The sequence below is a fragment of the Crotalus tigris genome, unplaced genomic scaffold, assembly GCF_016545835.1.
Source record: "Crotalus tigris isolate CLP2741 ecotype Arizona unplaced genomic scaffold, ASM1654583v1 scf7180000024338.4412243, whole genome shotgun sequence".
NCBI classification, from domain to species: Eukaryota; Metazoa; Chordata; class Lepidosauria; order Squamata; family Viperidae; genus Crotalus; species Crotalus tigris.
In genome coordinates this window covers 805176-824256 of record NW_024100508.1, presented here as the reverse complement: position 1 = coordinate 824256, position 19081 = coordinate 805176, and the positions used below count along the sequence as shown (strand labels likewise).

The 19081-nt window shown below is 34.2% G+C and overlaps 1 protein-coding gene and 1 long non-coding RNA gene across 4 annotated transcripts in view; one reads left to right on the top strand and one right to left on the bottom strand.

The window, feature by feature from the left end:
- Window positions 1-17100, top strand: part of LOC120300091 — a 157759-nt gene extending 140659 nt beyond the window's left edge. The window contains exons 1-5 of one of the 3 annotated variants that reach the window (XR_005554543.1): window positions 7337-9163; window positions 10212-10292; window positions 10413-10549; window positions 10706-10771; window positions 15021-17100. This is a non-coding gene — a long non-coding RNA (uncharacterized LOC120300091). Of the gene's footprint in view, window positions 1-7336; window positions 9164-10211; window positions 10293-10412; window positions 12554-15020 lie in introns of those variants that run through there. The other 2 variants (XR_005554544.1, XR_005554542.1) reach the window with 2 other exon arrangements.
- Window positions 1-19081, bottom strand: part of SYNPO2 (synaptopodin 2) — an 81561-nt gene that overhangs the window by 60600 nt on the left and 1880 nt on the right. The window lies entirely within an intron of this gene.

Sequence of the window (19081 nt, the reverse complement as noted above, 5' to 3'; positions counted from 1 at the left end):
GAAGGAAGGAAGGAATTTCAGTGCTGTAGTTGAAAAAAAAAATCCAGGAAAAGACAATAGCAAAAAGCTCAGTTTTGTTGCCAGGAACATGAATATGTGTATAAAATTAGCAGTTTAAGAATTTTTTTTTCTTTGCAGGTCATAAGCAGAGCTTTGAACTGGCCTTAGACAGAGATAAGTAGCCAACAAAGCCATTGTAATAAGTGACTCAGATACTAAAGCTCAATATGAATGCATCTTCAAAAATAGATAAATGCAATCCTGGCTATCATCAAATGTAGGCACACAGGTTTATTTTTTGAAATCTTGAATATACCAGAGTAGAAATGTAAATCATCAAGGAAAGTAACCCATAGGATTCAGAGAACTCATAGAAATGATTTAAAATGTGGTTACCTATTTAAATATTCAAAGCCATGCTTCAGACAGGTCCCCTCCCCCCCTTAAGTAAAAATTCAGTGAAAATTGTGCAGCTGGTTCTAACAAAATATTATTCTTAAATGATAACTGAGCCCATTGTGTTCTTTTGAAAATAATTGGAAGCTGAAAATGTTGCAAAAGTGAATATTCAGTGGCATAATATCTTCATCAGATGTTTGGTTGTAATGGGTTAATCTCCCATATTTTCCAGATGTTATGGTCACTTGCAAATATATAGTTATTGTTTTCTAATTGCCCAACCAATGGATTTAGTTACCTGACAAATCATAAAACATAAGGCAATATGTAGTTCTCTACTATTCTGAAAATGAAATATTTAAAAAGATGATATTGTTTGAGACTTGCAATCAAGTGTAATATTATACCATTTTATAATAATATACAGTAGTTAAATCATTCTTACTTTTTGTCTAGTATGGAATTCAAAGTTGAATCTGGAAATGCGGCATTTTTTTTAATTTACTTTTTACATCCAGCTGTGATTAAAAATAATTCACGTTTGTATTTGAAAAAAGATTCTGTTCCCTTTTTTTGGAATACCTACATTGTAAAATATAATTTGCTTAGTATCAAATTTTCCCAAACAATTTTCCTAATGAAGGGTAATTCCAGTTATTTAACTATTACACATTTTGGGGATATATATTTTGATTGGAGAACTAATCCATGACATTTGGTATGATGAACATTACAAGAGATACTGGAGCTTTGGATTGTTATTACTTTGAAACTGCAAAATTAAGTATGTTCATCTTAAGATGCAAAGTGAACCAATTTATGGTTTCCCGAGGGAGTCTCCATCCAATTGTATTTAAACAGAAATAAACAGCTAAATCATGAAATCATAGATGATCTTCAACTTAAAACTGACTACATTAGAAGACTCAAAGCATGGCGTCCTGGAGAGACTGCCTCTCAAATGAACGCTCTCTGCACCTGCAGGCTTGGGAATGTTGCCAACTACATTAAAATGTATGATTTATCATCTAAGAATCTCCAGTATCTTACTCTTATATTCTTCAGCATAGCTTATTGACCTGTTCATCATAAACAGGTATTGTATGTGTCTTCTGAATATTCACACTACAAATGAAAGTGATTTGAAAAGAGTTAGGGAACTTGGGGTACCCATATGTTTTAAACTTAGAGCTTTCATAATCCCAGCTAAGGAGCATTAACTCAGAACATTCAGAAGGGACTTGGTGACTTGGATTTGAAGAACTACTTTATGGAGAAATGCACTGAAATTTCACAACCATAATAAATAAATAAATGAATGTAGGATATGGAAGCAACTGCATTTTCATGACCTCTTCTTTTTTCAATTACTTGTTTTTCTTCCTAGCATTTTCCCACACGTGCAGGCTTTTTTCAAAGGAATAGAGCAGTGGTGGCGAACCTATGGCACGTGTGCCAGAGGCGGCATTCAGAGCCCACTCTGTGGGCATATGTGATGTCACCCCAGCCCTGCCTCCCCCCATGTCCCCCTCCTCACTAGCAGCCCCTCCAGAAGAGAGTTGCCCTGAACACAGCCCATGCAGATCAGCGCAGCCAAGGACATGGCAGCCAGGCAATGGGAACAAGACTCTGCCCTCATGCCCCATCGCACACAGTTGATGCTGTGGGGTGCGGGTGGGGGGCATGGCTGCCATGGTGCTGCTGGGCTGCCTGGGTGATCTGCAGCGGGCCATGGAGGCAGTGAGTGGCCCTGTGGGTGGGTGAAGCCGGTTTTGGGGCACTTGGTGCCTGAAAGAGAGTGACTGGCCCAGAGTCACTCATCTGCCTTTCATGATTAAGGCAAGATTAAAACTCATGGTCTTCTGGTCTCTAACCTGGTGCTTTAACTACTAGATCAAACTGGCTCTCTTTCTGTGTTCAAATAAATACACATCACTTTGTCATTTACATTTATCTTTCCTTTCCAGATAAATCACAGAAGACATTATTGAGATTTTAAAAGTGCCAGGCAGCAAGCAAATGGAATGCCGGCTCCCACTGCAACTTTTCACTATTAGAGATTTCCCTATGCTCAGAGGCCTCCCTCGCCACAGCCATATGGATAAACAAAGTGGAATTGGCAGTACTCTGAGTTGCTTGGGCTCTGTAGTATTACATAGGGCATAAGAAAACAGCTGGAAGGTAGGCAGAAACAGGAAGTTGTAAAGGTGTTCAGGTCTTTCAGCAAACACCAGCAAATCAGACTGGGAGGGGAGCAAACTTTATTGTGCAAAGGAGAAAGGCCTGTCTCCGCCAAGAGGCAGGAAGATGAAAGGGCTTGTAGTGGCCCCAGAAAGCTATACTGTGCCAAAGAGAAGAAGCTCTCCATCCTCCTTGCCCATCACCCAGAATCTGTGCATCTATATGGGAGATTGGCACAACTAGTTACTTTCCTTCCTGGCACTAAATTCCTCCCACCCATGTATCCCCAAGGGCTCATTCCAGTTTCATCCAGTGACAATCACACTAGCAGGGTGAGTCTTAGCAAAAATCTTAAACTTGATGCAAATCACCAACCTCCATGCTTTCCCATTTAGTGTAACAGGAGCCATAAATGAAATCTGAAATAGAGCTATATCTACAGGAAATATTCCCTCTTCTGAGAAGAAGATATGCCAATCTGAAGGTAAAACTTTTTTTAGAACTGCTAATATAATTTTGATTTGGAGGCAGAATTTGAAATAACTTTCTTTGAATGTTAACTCTTCTGAGGGGATAAAGTCTGCCTGGTTTTGGAGGATTAGGTTCAAGAGTTCAATGTTTTTCAACAACAAAACTAAATAATGTTCTGGATATTAAGAAATGCTGCCACATAAGGAGCCAGAATGAAATAGTGATAAAATAGCTCTTTTTCACAGTATTGTTTTAATAAATTTAGGTTTAGTGAACTGCTGTGATAGTCTTCATTTCATTCATCATTTCCTTTTTAAAAATAATTTGTATGCCATCTACTTGTCAGACTCAAAGTGGCTTACATATTAAAACCATAAAACACTTCTTTAAAACTTTAAAATTTTAAAACACTTTAAAATTCAGTGTTAAAAATATATCAATTGGTATAGACTTTTGAATTACTGTAACAAAATCCTTTGGTACTGTAGCCCTTACAATAATGAACTGGCCTTTACCAGGATCAGTATCCCTGACTGAAATTATTAAAAAATTATCCTCTAGTAACATATCTGTAGGCAGAGATTTCCTCACAGAACTTGCTATCCCAGATACCTGTCCATTCATCATACCTGATTCCTGGTAAACTTTAGGGGGGGGGGAATCCTTTTTAGTAGACAACATGAACTGACTATCACATAAAGCAGGGATGAACTGGAGAACAATTTATTTTATCAAATTATCAAATACTTCCAGTTATTTCAAATAATTAAGAATTATTGGTTCAGATTTTCGAATATTCTAGGACAAAAAACCATTTTCAGGACCTGTTTTTGCATGACTGGTATAATTACATTGATAAATACCCATGGCCTTTTCCACAGGTTTCTGTTGATACAGGTAGTCTTTGACTTACAAGTGTTCATTAAGTGACCATACTAAGTTACAATGGCACAGAAAAAAGTGACTTACTCTACAAAAAGTCCTCACATTGTAGTACCCTTATGGTCACATGATCAAAATCCTAGCACTTGACAACTGGTATATATTTACAATGGTTGCAGCATCCTAGGTTCATGTGATCATAATTTGTGACCTTCCCAGCCAGCTTTAGACAGGCAAAGTCAGTGGGGAAAGGCAGATTCACCTAACAACCATGTGATTCACTTATCTGTAGTGATTTGCTTAACAACTATGACAAAAGGTTATAACATCAAGTGTAACTCATGTGACAATCACCTTGTTTAGCAATGGAAATTCTGGACTCAATTGTAGTCATAGGTCAAGGAATATCTGTATATGCAATGGACAGAAAGTGAGGACAAATAATGTTGAGAGAAAATATTGCTAAGAATTTTATCTACTAAGAAGTAACAATGGGATAAATGATTAGAGTCTTTTATAAACTGTAGAACATCATATATCTATGTAATTTGCAGCCACACTGCACTATTAAAAAAGAAAATGAGAGAAGAAATGAGAGGAAGAAAGAGAAAAGAAACAAAATACAAGTAATTTCCTTTTGATCTTTTTAATCTGATCTGTGTGGTTTCAATCCATGGATTAGAAGAGATATGTTCTTAGACCTCACATTTAAGTTCATGTTTATTTTGTTTATTTTGGTTGTTTTATGATAGTTTGCTACCTACGTCACTGTACTGTGAAACAAGCAGCTACAACAAACAAATAATAATATTGCTTCATGTCAAATAGGAAAAACATGGTCCTCTTTATGCTGAGAACTGCATCTAGTTCTCTATTGTAGTTGAATAGTACAAATGGATGAGATTTTTTTTCTACTTGCTTCTGGATAATAACTTAAAAATTTGAAAATGACTTCAGAATAGCTTGCTGTTTCAAAAAAATTAACACTTATGGAAGTACAGTTAATAGAATTATTCCACCTCTACATATAGGAAACACAAGAAACCCTCCTTGGGACTGCTTCTTCAGATAATACCGCAACTCCCTCTGTATGCTTTAAAATTGAAGTACATTAACACACACCAAACAGAAAGCTCAACTGATCATATCTTCTTAGTTTAAATACCTTGCTCACAACTTCAATTACTGCTGGGGGGTAGTGATAGGGTGAAGGTGATTGCCCTTACCTCAAGTGGGGAGGACAGCTTAGTTTGATTAAATGGCAGATGGGAGAAAGATTAAGCATCTTCCCCAAGTTTTGTGCAGTTTGGTTTTCTAGCTACAAGCATCAGTACAAGCTTTATACTTCTACCCCAGACTATTCATTTCAAAAGCACATTTTTTAATGTACAAACACCACATATAGATCAGAACTCATAGTGAAAATTTGGCAAGTTATATCCCATATATCTCTTCACATTTGCTTTGCAAGCTGTTTCTATAAAGTAGAATATTTGCAATTACTGTATTTTTTTCCAGATGCCCATTCCATGGTTTGGCAATTATAACATCAGTGTCTGTTGCCTGTGGTCCATCTAACATCCCAAACAGATTCCACAAACTGAATTCAAATCACAACAGATACAATCAACTTTCACCATACATTGTGTCTGTGTTTGTGTATCACATCATGACTAATTTAGCTATAGTGTTAAATCAGTGAATAAGCTAAACATACTGGCTAGTTTATAAATATTAGGTTAAAATATTGGCTAGTTGGAGGTTTAACTGAGTTATGATCAGTCAAGACCTTGCAAATAAATTACAACAGATTATGTCCATCTTTTCCAATGCCCCAAATATGAGTCTCCAGTTTCTTCTATATCTAACTTATTACAGATTCAAAGATGTTGAATTCATAGTATGTTAGTTCTAAAATGGGTTTAAATATATGGATAATTTGGTATGTTATATAGTCCCAAAGAAGAAATGAAATCAGGATAAAGGAGCATATTTTATCATCTCTTTTATATATATTCACACATTTTAAAATAATTGACATAATTTAAATAAGCATATATCTTAGCATAGCAGGGAAAACTGGCAAATGATTTTGGTGCCATTTGAACCTGTTGCCCAGTTGCTAATTCCTGTGAACAATTTTACTCTTTCTCTTTTGACTCTCTCCGTTTAATTGGATTCTGTTAAGTTAGGCCATCAATAAGAAGATTGTCCTCTGCAAACACACACAGAACAGAACACACAATCACTTAGTTATTCGCCTTTGTCCAATTAAATTATCACCACTTTTGTTTTCAAACTCCCACATTTCTAAAAAAAATGGGGCTTTTCAATAAAAAAGACGCTGTAGGAACAATTGATTAAATTGTATAGGTTGCTTTCAGCTAACAACAAATTTATTTAAAATAAGATTATCAGATATGAGCTGCAAAGGTCAAAGAGTTTTCTGCAGTTCGGCGCTGTCATCTAAAGATGCTCTGAATTTTTACAGTCTAAATCTGGTTGCCCTAGTCTAGTGGTATCAAGAAAATATATTTAGTTATTAAGGAGAGCTATTACTATAGCAATTTCTTTTCCTACTGCAAAATTGATCCCTGGAGAAGATATTCAAATACTACTGGAAATCTGTCTGTGGAGATTCTCAGTCATCCAGGTCATGGTTGCCCCAAAGGTGCTTTTTTCATGAGGCAACTGGACTTTCTTATTTTCTTGAAGACGTTTCGCTTCTCATCCAAGAAACTTCTTCAGCTCTGATTGAAGCTACTTTTGAACAGCCCTCTCTCAACAGAGGAGGAAGGATACATCATCTATCTCCAGTCTACAACACAGTTCTTTCAACAGTTCCAAGAAGGCTCCACACCCATTTGTACTACTTGGTGACCCTGATGATACAGATAAGCCTCCAGGGGCTTCAACGACTCTCTAAAAGAATACAAATGATCAGCTTTCTGCAGGGAGTATAAATCCTTTCATTCCCCACCATCCAGACAGAGCTGAAGAAACTTTTTGGATGAGAAGTGAAACATCTTCAAGAAAAACAAGAAGGTCCAGTTGCCTCATGAAAAAAATCACCTAATTCAATTTACTATTATTGTTGATTAAATTTTGTGAAACTTTTTGAAGTCCTTGAAGTTTAGAACACTTAGACACTTGCAAAGTAACAATTGCTCAAAGACTAGATTCCCTTTGAGACTGACTTTTAAAAAAAGAAAATAGGCTTTTATTGTCTGTTTTAGATCAATATTATTATTTTCATATGTGCTTTATATAATATTATTTAATTGTTCATTTTATATATTGCCTTGGGATAAAGAAATATGTTGATGACTCCTCCTTCTCCTCCTAATATTCTAAGAATATTGCAAGCAAAGAAAATGACAATAACAGTAACTGTAACATCTTTAAACTGTTGGCTGACTAGTAAATGCAACACATTTTACTATTAATTCTTTGTGGTTTGCAAAACTTTAAAACATGGCCATCACATTTGTTTCACAAGAAGCAGAATTTTTCCAGCACAGTCAACACCAATATTTGAAATTTAACTCTATTGCTGCTTGCCCAGAAAGTTAAATTGACTGTATCACCTTAAAGCCTTTTGGAAGTTTCCTCCTTAAGAAAAAGGCTGCCTTCCAGTAATGTGGGGTCTGTTTTATTAAAATTCTATCTGAACTTTGTGTAGCTATGGTCCCTCCAGTGAGTCATACAATAACAATTCCCAGTTTGTAGCCAGTTCTCCAGAGAGGCAGAAGAAAAACGGAGCTGCTTCCTTTTAAGGGAATCAGATCTGTTTGCTGTGATAATTTCTTTCCAGTCCTATTTGAAGACATTCTCCATAGCCTATGAATTAAGACTTATACAAATATAACTTTTATTTTGAAGGTATATACATATACAAGAATAGAGTACTTTATTTAACAAATTTACTTTTCAATTTGTACATGCAATGACTTACATATGTTTGCTTTGTATTGAAATGTTATGTTCCTTTCCTTTGGCAAAATTAGGTTATTATCTAAAGATGTCTTACGTTTTATATTACCCCATCTTTAGTTTATATAAGCATGCAATGTTGTTCTATAAAACTATATGACAAGCTATCTGCACTAATCATGAGCTTATTACTCAAAGGCTGGATTCAAATAGCAGTGACTTGGAAGAAGAATTGCTAAGCTTTAGTGCATAGAAGTTTGTGAGAAGCTTTTTGCAAAAATTTACTTAGTTATAACAGTTCTCATGGTTAATCTCTGCAAATAGTTTTAGACAGTCAACATTTTTTAATGTAATTTTTTGCCTTCTTTGCACTTATGAAAGGGGCAGAACAGCGTTACAGGTTGTAAATACACCACTTGATCCAACCTATTGTTGTTTAGATTCCACCATCAGTTGTAAATATTAGGTGCAGCTTCATCAACATTTGGATCAAGATCATGGTGTTTTATTACAACTCCATGAAAATATAAGAACTTTGCTAGTATATGCACATAGCTTTCAGGGAAAGTAAACACAGCATCCAAGGAAAGCTGAACCTCAGCTGTTGCTGACTTCCAATAAATAATAAATAAATACCCCATTTTTTAGGAAAACCACCATATATAAGTAGTATTAAAATATTATTGATTTATTATCTTATTTATATTCCACCTTTATTATTATTATTATTATTATTATAAGCAACTCAATGCAGTAAATATATTTTATACTCTTTGTTCCTTCTATTTTACCCACAACAACAACCCTATGAGATGAGTTGCTCTGAGAGAGAGTGTCTGATCTAAGGTCACCAAGTTGGCTTTCATGGCTAAGGCAGGACTAGATCTCAAGGTCGCCTGGTTTCTAGCCTAGTGCCTTAAACACTAGACCAATCTGATATGGAATCTGTAGTCACCTGCATTATGGTCTTCCCAGAATGTTTGTGGGTTCTGATATAAAATGTACAATGAGTCTGGGGATATTAATATAACAATTTCTTTTGACTTTCTTCTGATCCGTAAGGAATAAGTAACAACTTATATTAAACAGTGTTCTTACCAAGTTTGTAGCATAGCAGTTACAAAACCCACTGTATTCCTTAATAAATTATCTTTTCCTTTTAATTTCTGGTGTTCCTCCAGTTTTGATGAGTGAGGGTGGATTTGAACCGGAGTTTCCCCTTAAGCACTATACGCTTTTGGTGCCTGTAGCTGATTCTTCTTGTGCTTCTCTTCAGGCTTTCTCCATCACTGCTTTGGTAAGTTTCAGGGTCCACTGGGGGACTTCTACCAAGAATCTTCTTACATCTTCATTGTTCACAAAGGAACTCTATAACTGCTTTTAATTTTTCTGCTATGATCCTAGTGGGTAGGTGCATGTCCAGTTAATAGTCAACATTATTCATCTGGTTTGGGCACAGCTCCAGTGAAAATAAAGAAGGTGCATTTATATCTAGGAAAACCAAAATGACACCGTTGGAAATCTTAGTGCTGCTGAATCTCAGAATCCTCAAGCTTCCTTTGTCCAATACATATTTTTATATTTATCATTCATTTCAATATTTGCAATGGAAACATGCCATTTTTGTGTGTGTTTTCTTTAATTTGAAATAATATAACAAGTGTAATGATTAGTGCTTTTCTTCCTTGTCTTTCTCCTTTTGTTGCCTCAAATAATTTTTAAAGAGACTTGGCAAAAATCTCATCTATTAAAAATTTACCTGAAGAAGTGGGAGTGTGTCAATATGTGTATAAAGTTATTAACTGGAGCAGATGGCTCTAATTTTATAATTGTGTCAATGAAGAGAAAATACAATATCAATTAATGCATAGAAAATACAATTCAAATTATATGTGGATGTTAGAGTTTATTTTTAAAGATTGGCGTGGAAGTTATCCTCATTCTCACACGGTTAATATCAGTGGCACTATGTGATATGGTTATAGTTACTGGGTTAGATCATACCAAATCACTGTAATTCTGTACATGTTTCTGAAGGCATATCTTCTTCTTCTTGTGTCATATCCATTATCGGATGTTGGCAATCCTGTTTTTATCAGCAGCCGCATGAAAAAGTGCTGCTGAGTTTTGTCAAAACCAATCCCTTAGATTTTGTAGCCATGATGTTTTTCTTCTGCCTGGACCTCGTTTGCCTTCAGTTATATAAAGGCATATGTTTGACTGAATTGTCAAGTTTTTTTGTATCAGAAGTGGGTAGAGAAAGATCAAAACAGAAAACATGGTAGTTGCATCATAATTATGTCCTTATCTATTTGTATGTGTTTCTGATATCAACGAACATGCAGTTGCTGAGGGTTTCAGGGCTCAACGGTCAGAGGCTTAGAGAATGAATGTGCTACCACAACTGCCACTGCTGACATTGCCAGGTACCAATCTCCTATCATTTTGGAACTATGAAATAAATTTATTGTAACAGAAATTTCAAGTATAATTCTTCAAAAAAATTATTTCTTCTGCTTCTGACCTTGCAAACACTTCTATTCCAGGACATGGTGATGAAATATTCGGAGTGTGGGACAGACTATCATTTGGTATTGCCAAAATGGTTCCTTGGGAAAAAATGAGCTTGGAGTAAAAGAAGAATCCAAAAGAAACTACAGAAGAACTGCAGAAATAGAGCCATGTAAATATAAGTATTAGCAATAGATTAAGGTATAATACTAAAATAAGAATTTGTAAAATAGTGGGGACTCTATTAATGAGCTAAAATATTGGATTTAAAAATCCAATGGTGCTGGATGGTGCTAATTTATTTATTTCTTCATGTCATTAAACATAGGTACTACCTGACTCCAGAATTCTGAAAGACACCAAACTTTTAAAGAAAGAAAAAAGGCAACATAGGGTGTGTGGAATGTTTTTACATAGTGGAAATAGGGATGGTTTATGGAGATAGAGAGATAATATGAATAGTGTTGGCGTAAATTGTAGTTGGCTGCATTTCACATTCTTTTTATTGCCTCATGTTCTTAATTTGTTTGTCTTGTTAATGTCTATTCCTTTTCTTTGCTTTGCAGTACATTACTTACACCAACATGGTATGTATGTATGTATGTACAGCAAGTAAACAAAACACTGAAATGGATATGACTAAAAGTCTGCTTATAATAACTTACCTTACACATATGTAAACTATTTAATTGTGAAATCTGAGGCCAGTTAAAAATGGTTAAGGTTTAAGAATGGTCAAGTATTTCAATTCTATCTGTCCCATTTTTATTTAGGTCTCACTTCAAAGTTATATGGACAATTGTGGGTTTATCTCATCATTAACTTTTTTTGTAGCATAGACTGCATTTCTGTCTTGTTCTCTTGTTTATAGGCTAGATGCCCAGTTACTATTCTACAAATATAGATGCTTCATAAAACATCATGTTGTTTTTCTAATTTGATTTATCCAAAGCTGCTTATATTTTCTTAGCCAAATTCTGTCACAATTTCAGTTGTGGTCAGGTCTCTCATCTTTCTTTCATCCAGCCTGCCCAAGTAACAATCCTGAAATCCAAGTGTCTTGTTCTAATTTAAAGACTTTACTAAAATGCATTTTTAGTTTCCTCAAATGGTATCACCAGTATGTTTTTGTTCAGTAGGATCATTGGAACTTTTTCTAAGCCAGATAGGCAAAGCAAAAGCTGATAAAAGCAGCAAATGAAGAGCAAACAAAAGATTTTACTTTTTATTTAATTTATTATTTAAAATTAATATATATTCTTATTAAATTATTATGCCACCTCTATAATCATATATTTCCATATTTATATATGGATGAAGTATCTTGGTTCTTGATGAATATTTCAGTGCTCTGTTTGTTCATGTTTTTTTAAGGCTAAAGATGATAGCCTTCCCAGAATCTAGAACTTAGTAACAGGTGTATTCATTCTAGTAAAGATTCCATCACTTCACATTCAATAATGCTATTAATTCCTTCACTAAGAGTGGTTTTAACCATTGTTGCAAGAAAGTAAGAATTATTATAAAAATTATAGAGAACTGTAATTTAAGCCTGAATTTAAGTTTGATCTTTTAGCCAAAATTGTTCTCACAAGATGCTGAAAACCACATAAGTTATGCTGTAGATATTCTAATCACTTTGTTTGCCTACTGTTAAAAATTAATTAAACACTATTTGAATAGTCAAGGCTGAAAAATGTTCTTATTAGTCTGATACAGATTTAAAGAGTTAATTTAATACGGATTCATATTCAAAGCTTAGCCATCAATAATTTATTTTATTTATTTATTAAATTTATATGTGCCCATCTCACTATCCAAAGGGACTCCTAATATGCAAGTGAATACTGTAGTCTGAACAAGTTGAAGCTAGAATTGAGCATGTTGTTAACTTTTCAGAATAGTTCTATTATGGAAAATAAATCACAATCCTGATTTTTGTTACCTTAGTTTATACATGAAATATAAGATGATTAATGCATTTATTCTCACATAATATATACAGAGAATCTAAATTAAATGTTACTTAGCTGCTAGCATTTTATTTTCACTATCAAGTTATTAGTTTTGTCTTTCTAAATCAGTGGTTCTCAACCTGTGGGTTGGGACCCCATTTGGGGTCAAACGACCATTTCACGGTGGTCGCCAAACAACGCAGTCCACCATTTTTTTCCCCTTTTCCTTAGCTGTGCTACTCCCTTTTATTCTATTGGCTTTTGAAAGCCAATAGAATAGACTCTCTTGAATAGAGTCTAATTCTATTGGCTTTCAAAAGCCAATAGGAATTGTCCAGGCTGTCTCTGCCCTGCTGAGCCCGCCAAAAGTCCCATTCTGCAAACGGTGCTGCACCAGTTGAGTAGTCCTCGACTTACGACCGGTTGAGTAGTCCTCGACTTTTGACCGGTTGGGGATCGCGGCATTAAAAAGGTTGAGAACCACTGTTCTAAATGATTTTCTATGTGCTTTAAATGAATCAGTTAACGCTTGCTTCTAGTCTTTGAAGTCAATAAAAAACAATTCATGAAAAATACAACCACAGTTTCATTTCACTTCAGCATTTCCCAACACAAATGCTGATCTGCAAGCACTAACATTGACCCCTCTGTTTACATTAAAGCTATACAATTTATGATAGCTCCAGAAATCATCATGATTTACCTAGAATTTCAAGAACTATATACTAAAATTGGGGCAGAATGAAGATTCCACGGGGGTTTAAATGAAAGTTTAAATTATCCATTGTTCATGGGAAAATTTTTACCATCCTGGCAAATTCTCATTTATTCTGGAACTACACAAGGCTACATGTGATTCATTGTATACCTGACTTGAAACAGTGCAATGTGCTATGAATCACAAACGCAGAGAAGGTCGAGATCTCTCTCATTCCAAAATGCACACAGAACAGACCAAGAGAACTTTGGAACAACATGAAGAGCAGAAAAAAAGGGCAATGCCAATATCGATTTTACTGGGATACTACGACAGTAATGAAACATGGAAATGGAGTCTCTTATATATTTGGCAAATTGACATTAACAGTACTTATGTAAGCACATAGTAATGGTTAAGGACTACAAATTACAATATAGTTGATACATTCAATAAGGTTTATGTCTTATATCAGTAATAAGTTATACTGGTCTCATAATACATATAAAATGTTCGCAAAAAAAATAGTTTAAAAATGTGTCAAAAGGGTTTTTTAAAACTAGTTTGCTATTCTTCTAAGGCTTTCTGCCTAAGGCAGGACAAGGACTCACAGTCTCCCATTTCTGTCCTGATGTCTTAATCATTACGCCAAACTAGTTCTCTATTTATTTCACAAATTAGAAGATATTTCCATATGAATAAGATCTACATTATATAATTTTTTATTATATGTCCTGACTCTTCACCAAGGAGATAGTTCTTCCTGCAATAACATATTCTCAAGGTTATAACAGTTTTATAGAATAAATGGGCACATTTACTTGTATTTCAATTCCTATATTTACAGATTATTATTTAAGTCTTATGTATAAAGAACATGCATTATGACTTAAGACCTGATGCATTCAATGTCAGTTACACCTCAATAATCTTTGCAATAGCTATTTTAAAAAGCTGAGATCTTCATACAAATCTGCTTTTGTTCCAAAGGAAAATTTACTTACAAAATACTTATTGATGACATTGTTTTGATATTAGTGGACTGGTTTCATTAATCATTTATTGTCAATGTTTAAAAAGAATTTGCTATTCATTTTGGTTATGCTATAGGAAGATTTCAAAGCAATTAGAATTATTATATGATCCTTATTATTTTGTTTTTAATCTATAAAATACATACCAAATAAAAGATGTACTCCATCAACAGTATTTTAACACTGTTAGTTTGCATAATATGAGACAATGGCCTCATGACTAAGTTGGACAGATGAAGGGTATTTTGGGTTGCATAGTCAGCCAGATGTTTAAATTGGATTCAGCATTTTTATCCATCAATCAACCTGGGATAAGCAGATGTTGTCTGATAGTGTTAAAGGCATAGTTGTAGAACGTACATAGAATGTTAAGAACATGGGATGAGCAATACCATGGAGAGAAAGTTATCTATTCAAAATGGTTGTTATTTTAGGGGTAGCCCATTGCAGCCAATCATTTAGAGAAAGACAGACTGGTGAAGTAGTTCTGCACTAAAATTTCTGTACCCTGCCTCCATTAGAAGAGAAAAAGAGATCTGATGGTTCAGGAAAATGACCCAAATAGTCCACTATTTTCACACAAAGATTAAAAAGATACATTCAGAAAGTTCATAAACACAGCTAAGAGGAGCATAATCTTTTTCTATATTGTTTCCATTATTCCACCCATGATACTGGAAAGTACCAACAGTTATTAAGGTCAGTAGCCACTGATATTCCAATCATTCATAAATGCTTCCTGTCCCTCATTGTAAACAATAACCATCACCCACACTGAATGCCAGCAAATTCCACAGTCAGTTATAAAGAAATGGTTTCGTTTATTGGTCCCGATTCTTTTCAGAATTTATTCCTCTAAACTTATGAGTACATAAAAAACCTCTTTAAGCCATTTTCCTTATCATACTTCTGTGTATTCATGTTTCTCATACTATATTCCCTTTCTCTTTTATCTAGGTCCAGGGGTGTCCAAGGGCTGTCCAACCTTAATATCTTCAAGGCTTGTGGACTTCAATTCCCAGAATTGGCTGTCTGGGAAATTCTGGGGGTTCAAATTAATCTGGTTAACTAGTTAGTCTAGTCCAACTTCTGGTTCAGTGCCCAAACTCAAACCATGACTGATAATGATATATAAATCTAACTATTAAATAAACTCATTTGAGGTTGCTTTGTCCTGGAATGGCAGATTTAAAACTCAACTAAAAGTCTGTATCATACCTATGTATCATCCCATAATGCTGAGGAAAATGAGAGATTCTAACCCTTTTCTTGGATGGATCACATAATATTTTCCATATGATCGGTATCATCCAAGATATCAAGACAAATTACATGTGATCAGTGGTAGATCTCAGGAGACCCATGAAGGAAAGTTCTTCACAGTTTTTTGTTGGATGATTTTTTTTCAAGCCTACAATAAAATACTTTTCATGTTAAAAATCACATTTTAGTTAAAAAAATCTCTTATCTTTAAGACAGCCTCTTATGATCTTAATAATATTAAATACTGAATTGCTAAAAATGATGAAAACAAAGTTCTTTTAGTAACTGAAAGCAAAAAGTGATGAAAATAATCAAAATCTGTGCCAAAATAAAAATGTCCAAGCAATGGATTGAATCCAACTTAGTATCCTTAGAGTATGTTTATTAAAATTAATGGACTTAGAAGAATCATGGTTAATTGAAATTTAACTGATTATTCTAAGTCTGGATCAAAGTATTTTTTCTTTATATCTAAATATTTGCAGGATCTTTCTTGAAATGTTTTATTGATAATTTCTGTTGTGTCTTATATGTCATGATATCATTAAGAAAACAAGTTCAGAAGTTCACACAATGTGCTCAGATCTGCCTTATTCTTATTGTATAAATTTTGGTTCACAAGAGTGTAACAAACAGAAAATACTTGGCAAAAATATTCAGACAGGAAATGTTAAACTAAGACACAAGACATTTAACTCATACATTCCCGTTTTCCCTCTTCTAGTCCTTTAGCATACTATAGTAGACATTAAAAAATAAGTGGCCTTTCAATTTGTAAACTGGTTTGCAAAGTGGGAAAAAAAGACTTTTATCTATTTGGAAATATATTGTTGCTTGCACAGTCAGCCTGATGTTTAGATTGGATTTGTATTGTACTTGTATTTCAATTCCTACATTCACAGATTATTATTTAAGTCTTATATATAAAGATCATGCATTATGACTTAAGACTTGATACATTCAATGTTAGTTACACCTCAATAATCTTTGCAATAGCTATTTTAAAAAGCTGAAATCTTCATTCAAATCTGCTGTTGTTCCAAAATAAAATTTATATACAAAATACTTATTGATGACATTGTTTTGATATTAGTGGACTGGTTTCATTAATCATTTTTTGTCAATGTTTAAAAAGAATTTGCTATTCGTTTTGATTATGCTATAGGAAGATTTCAAAGCAATTAGAATTATTATATGATCCTTATTATTTTGTTTTTATCTATAGAATACATACCATCAACAATATTTTAAAACTGTTAGTTTGCATAATATGAGACAATGGCCTCATGGATGAGCTGCACAGATGAAGAGTATTTTTGGTTGCACAGTCAGCCAGATATTTAGATTTGATTCAGCATTTTTATCTAACCTAGGATAAGTAGATAGTGTTAAAGGTATAAGACATACTGTAAGCTGTTGCAAGTAAAGCTTCCATTGTATTTTTGTGTTTTGTGTTTCTCTTCTATTCTGCTCTCTCTAGGTACTGCAATATCCACTATCTTTATGTTCTTATTGGCAATTGTTAAATCTGAGTGTAATGGGCAATTGTCAAGTCTGGGGTGTAATGCTTATTTGTCCGAATTCTAAAGTCCCTAGAGCATTTATCATTTTCTATTACTTTGTCTAATTTATAGTCCATCAGTTCTTGCTTGCTGATATTACAATGCACCATTGTTGATACTTTGACATGCTCTTGCTTGTAGTCAGTCTGTGTGATCATCTTGCAGTAGCTAACTCGGCAGTCCACTGCAACATTTGTCTATTCAGCAATGTTTAATCTGAAGACAGCAGAATAGAAGAGTTTTTCAACTGGTATTCCAACATTGCAGTACCATATTTTTCATATCTAGAGTCAAGAATTTGGATCCTAGATCCTATGTGTAATATCTTTATACATACAAATTTTATATATAAGGGAGCTCTCTAGTTACAGTTACAGTAAATAACTGGGTTCACACACTTTGACAAATATTATGTAGTTTGTTTGATTATGTGAAGACAAGCATAAAATGATGGCGTATCACTTAGTTCAATGCATAAATTCAGTCAGTTGGGACTCATAAAACTAATTATTTTTAAAAGAAAACAAAATTTCCCACAGTATGTGAATCCAGTCAGTAGAAACTTAGATCTCAAAATATACTGTAATCTTAACTATATTTCTCTTCAACAGAGTCTGATAGCAGAACTGAGAACTCATCTAAACAGATTAGTCAGAATCCCATTGGATTCTGGCAAGGTTTTAAATATATATTCATAGGGAATGTCTTATACAGATCAAAGACAGGAACAAGCTTTGGGGGTCACATTCCCCAAATAAACAAAAAATTGTCACATAAATCTAAGTTTAAAACTGCAGAGCAAAACAGATAGAAGTAGTTCAAGAAGCTTTCAGTACCAGCCATGCCTGAAACCCCAGATTTTTTCAGAGAGCATAGATATCCAAGCAGGATACTTAGGAGATCTGCTGAATCACCAGTTCTCTTGGGAAATTTAGATAAGAGAACATGCTGGAGATTTGGCAACTTTCCTTCTCACACAGGCCAACAGTGTGCTGGGAAAGATTCTAAACAGATGCAGTCCCATGACTTTCATGAAAAGATCTATAAGGGTGTGTTTTAAAGCTTGCTTTCTTCAAATAAAAAAATTGAAAATATCTTACTATAGTTTTTTCTCATCCATGCAAAAGTAAATATATTATAATAAGTAATGTTTCACATTAAGCAGAGAGAAAATTACTGGAACAGGCATTAGACTGCACTCTATATTTATCAAAAGCAGCTATCTTATGGTGCATTTTGCTCTTTGCTTTTGCAACCGTTTTTCCAAAAATTACTGAATCTTGATATATCTTACAGACTCACAGAAAATAATAATAGCCTACATTTTCATGGATTAGGATTCACTTCATCCCCAACTTTATGTCTCCATTTTCATTTCAAACAGCCACCATGGATAAGCCCTGAATGATTCATTTCAGCACAGCTTGTTCAGTAGAATCATCACCAAGAACTTGAATATTATCAGATCACTGTATAAGCAGTTATTCATTTGAAAGATTCATCACTAATACTTTGGGAAGAAAATGCAATTATATGAGTTATAACTAATTTTGTTCAGTGACTGGCTAGTTGCTTGAAGTTGTTGTACATGTTTTTTATTCCAACTTTCTACTTGTGTTATGCAGTCCTTTAACTAATTCTTTGTTCTACATATTTGATTAAATTAATCCTTTCCTTTTCATCAGCTCTACTGATAATTTGTCAGAAATAATCATGATTGCAGTTACACTATTACATGAGTTCATGAAACCAGTGTGATGGAATGGTTATGAGGTTCTGTTAGGAACCTCAACTTCAAGTCTACCTTCTGTCACAAAAATTCAGTGTCTAGTCACTCTTTCTTAGCTTGAACACTATATGTGTTCTTGTGCAGATAAAGCTGAAAGAAGGATGTATAGGAGCTCTTGAAGGAAAGGTGAAATATTACTGAACAATCAGTGAAAACCAGAGAGGGCCAGCAAAGAAAGCTGATGTGAGACTTAAAAGGAACTATCATATGCAGAGGCACTATATCACTGAAAACCACATGCCAAAAATGTGCATAAATGATAAGCAAGTCCTTATCTCCTGCTGGACTATATAGATTTAGTTTAAGTCAGCACAACAGTTTTTATATTTGCAGTGATATCTTCTATAAATATCTACTAACCAACCATCCCTAATCTTTGCATACAATGAATGTAGTTTCCACTC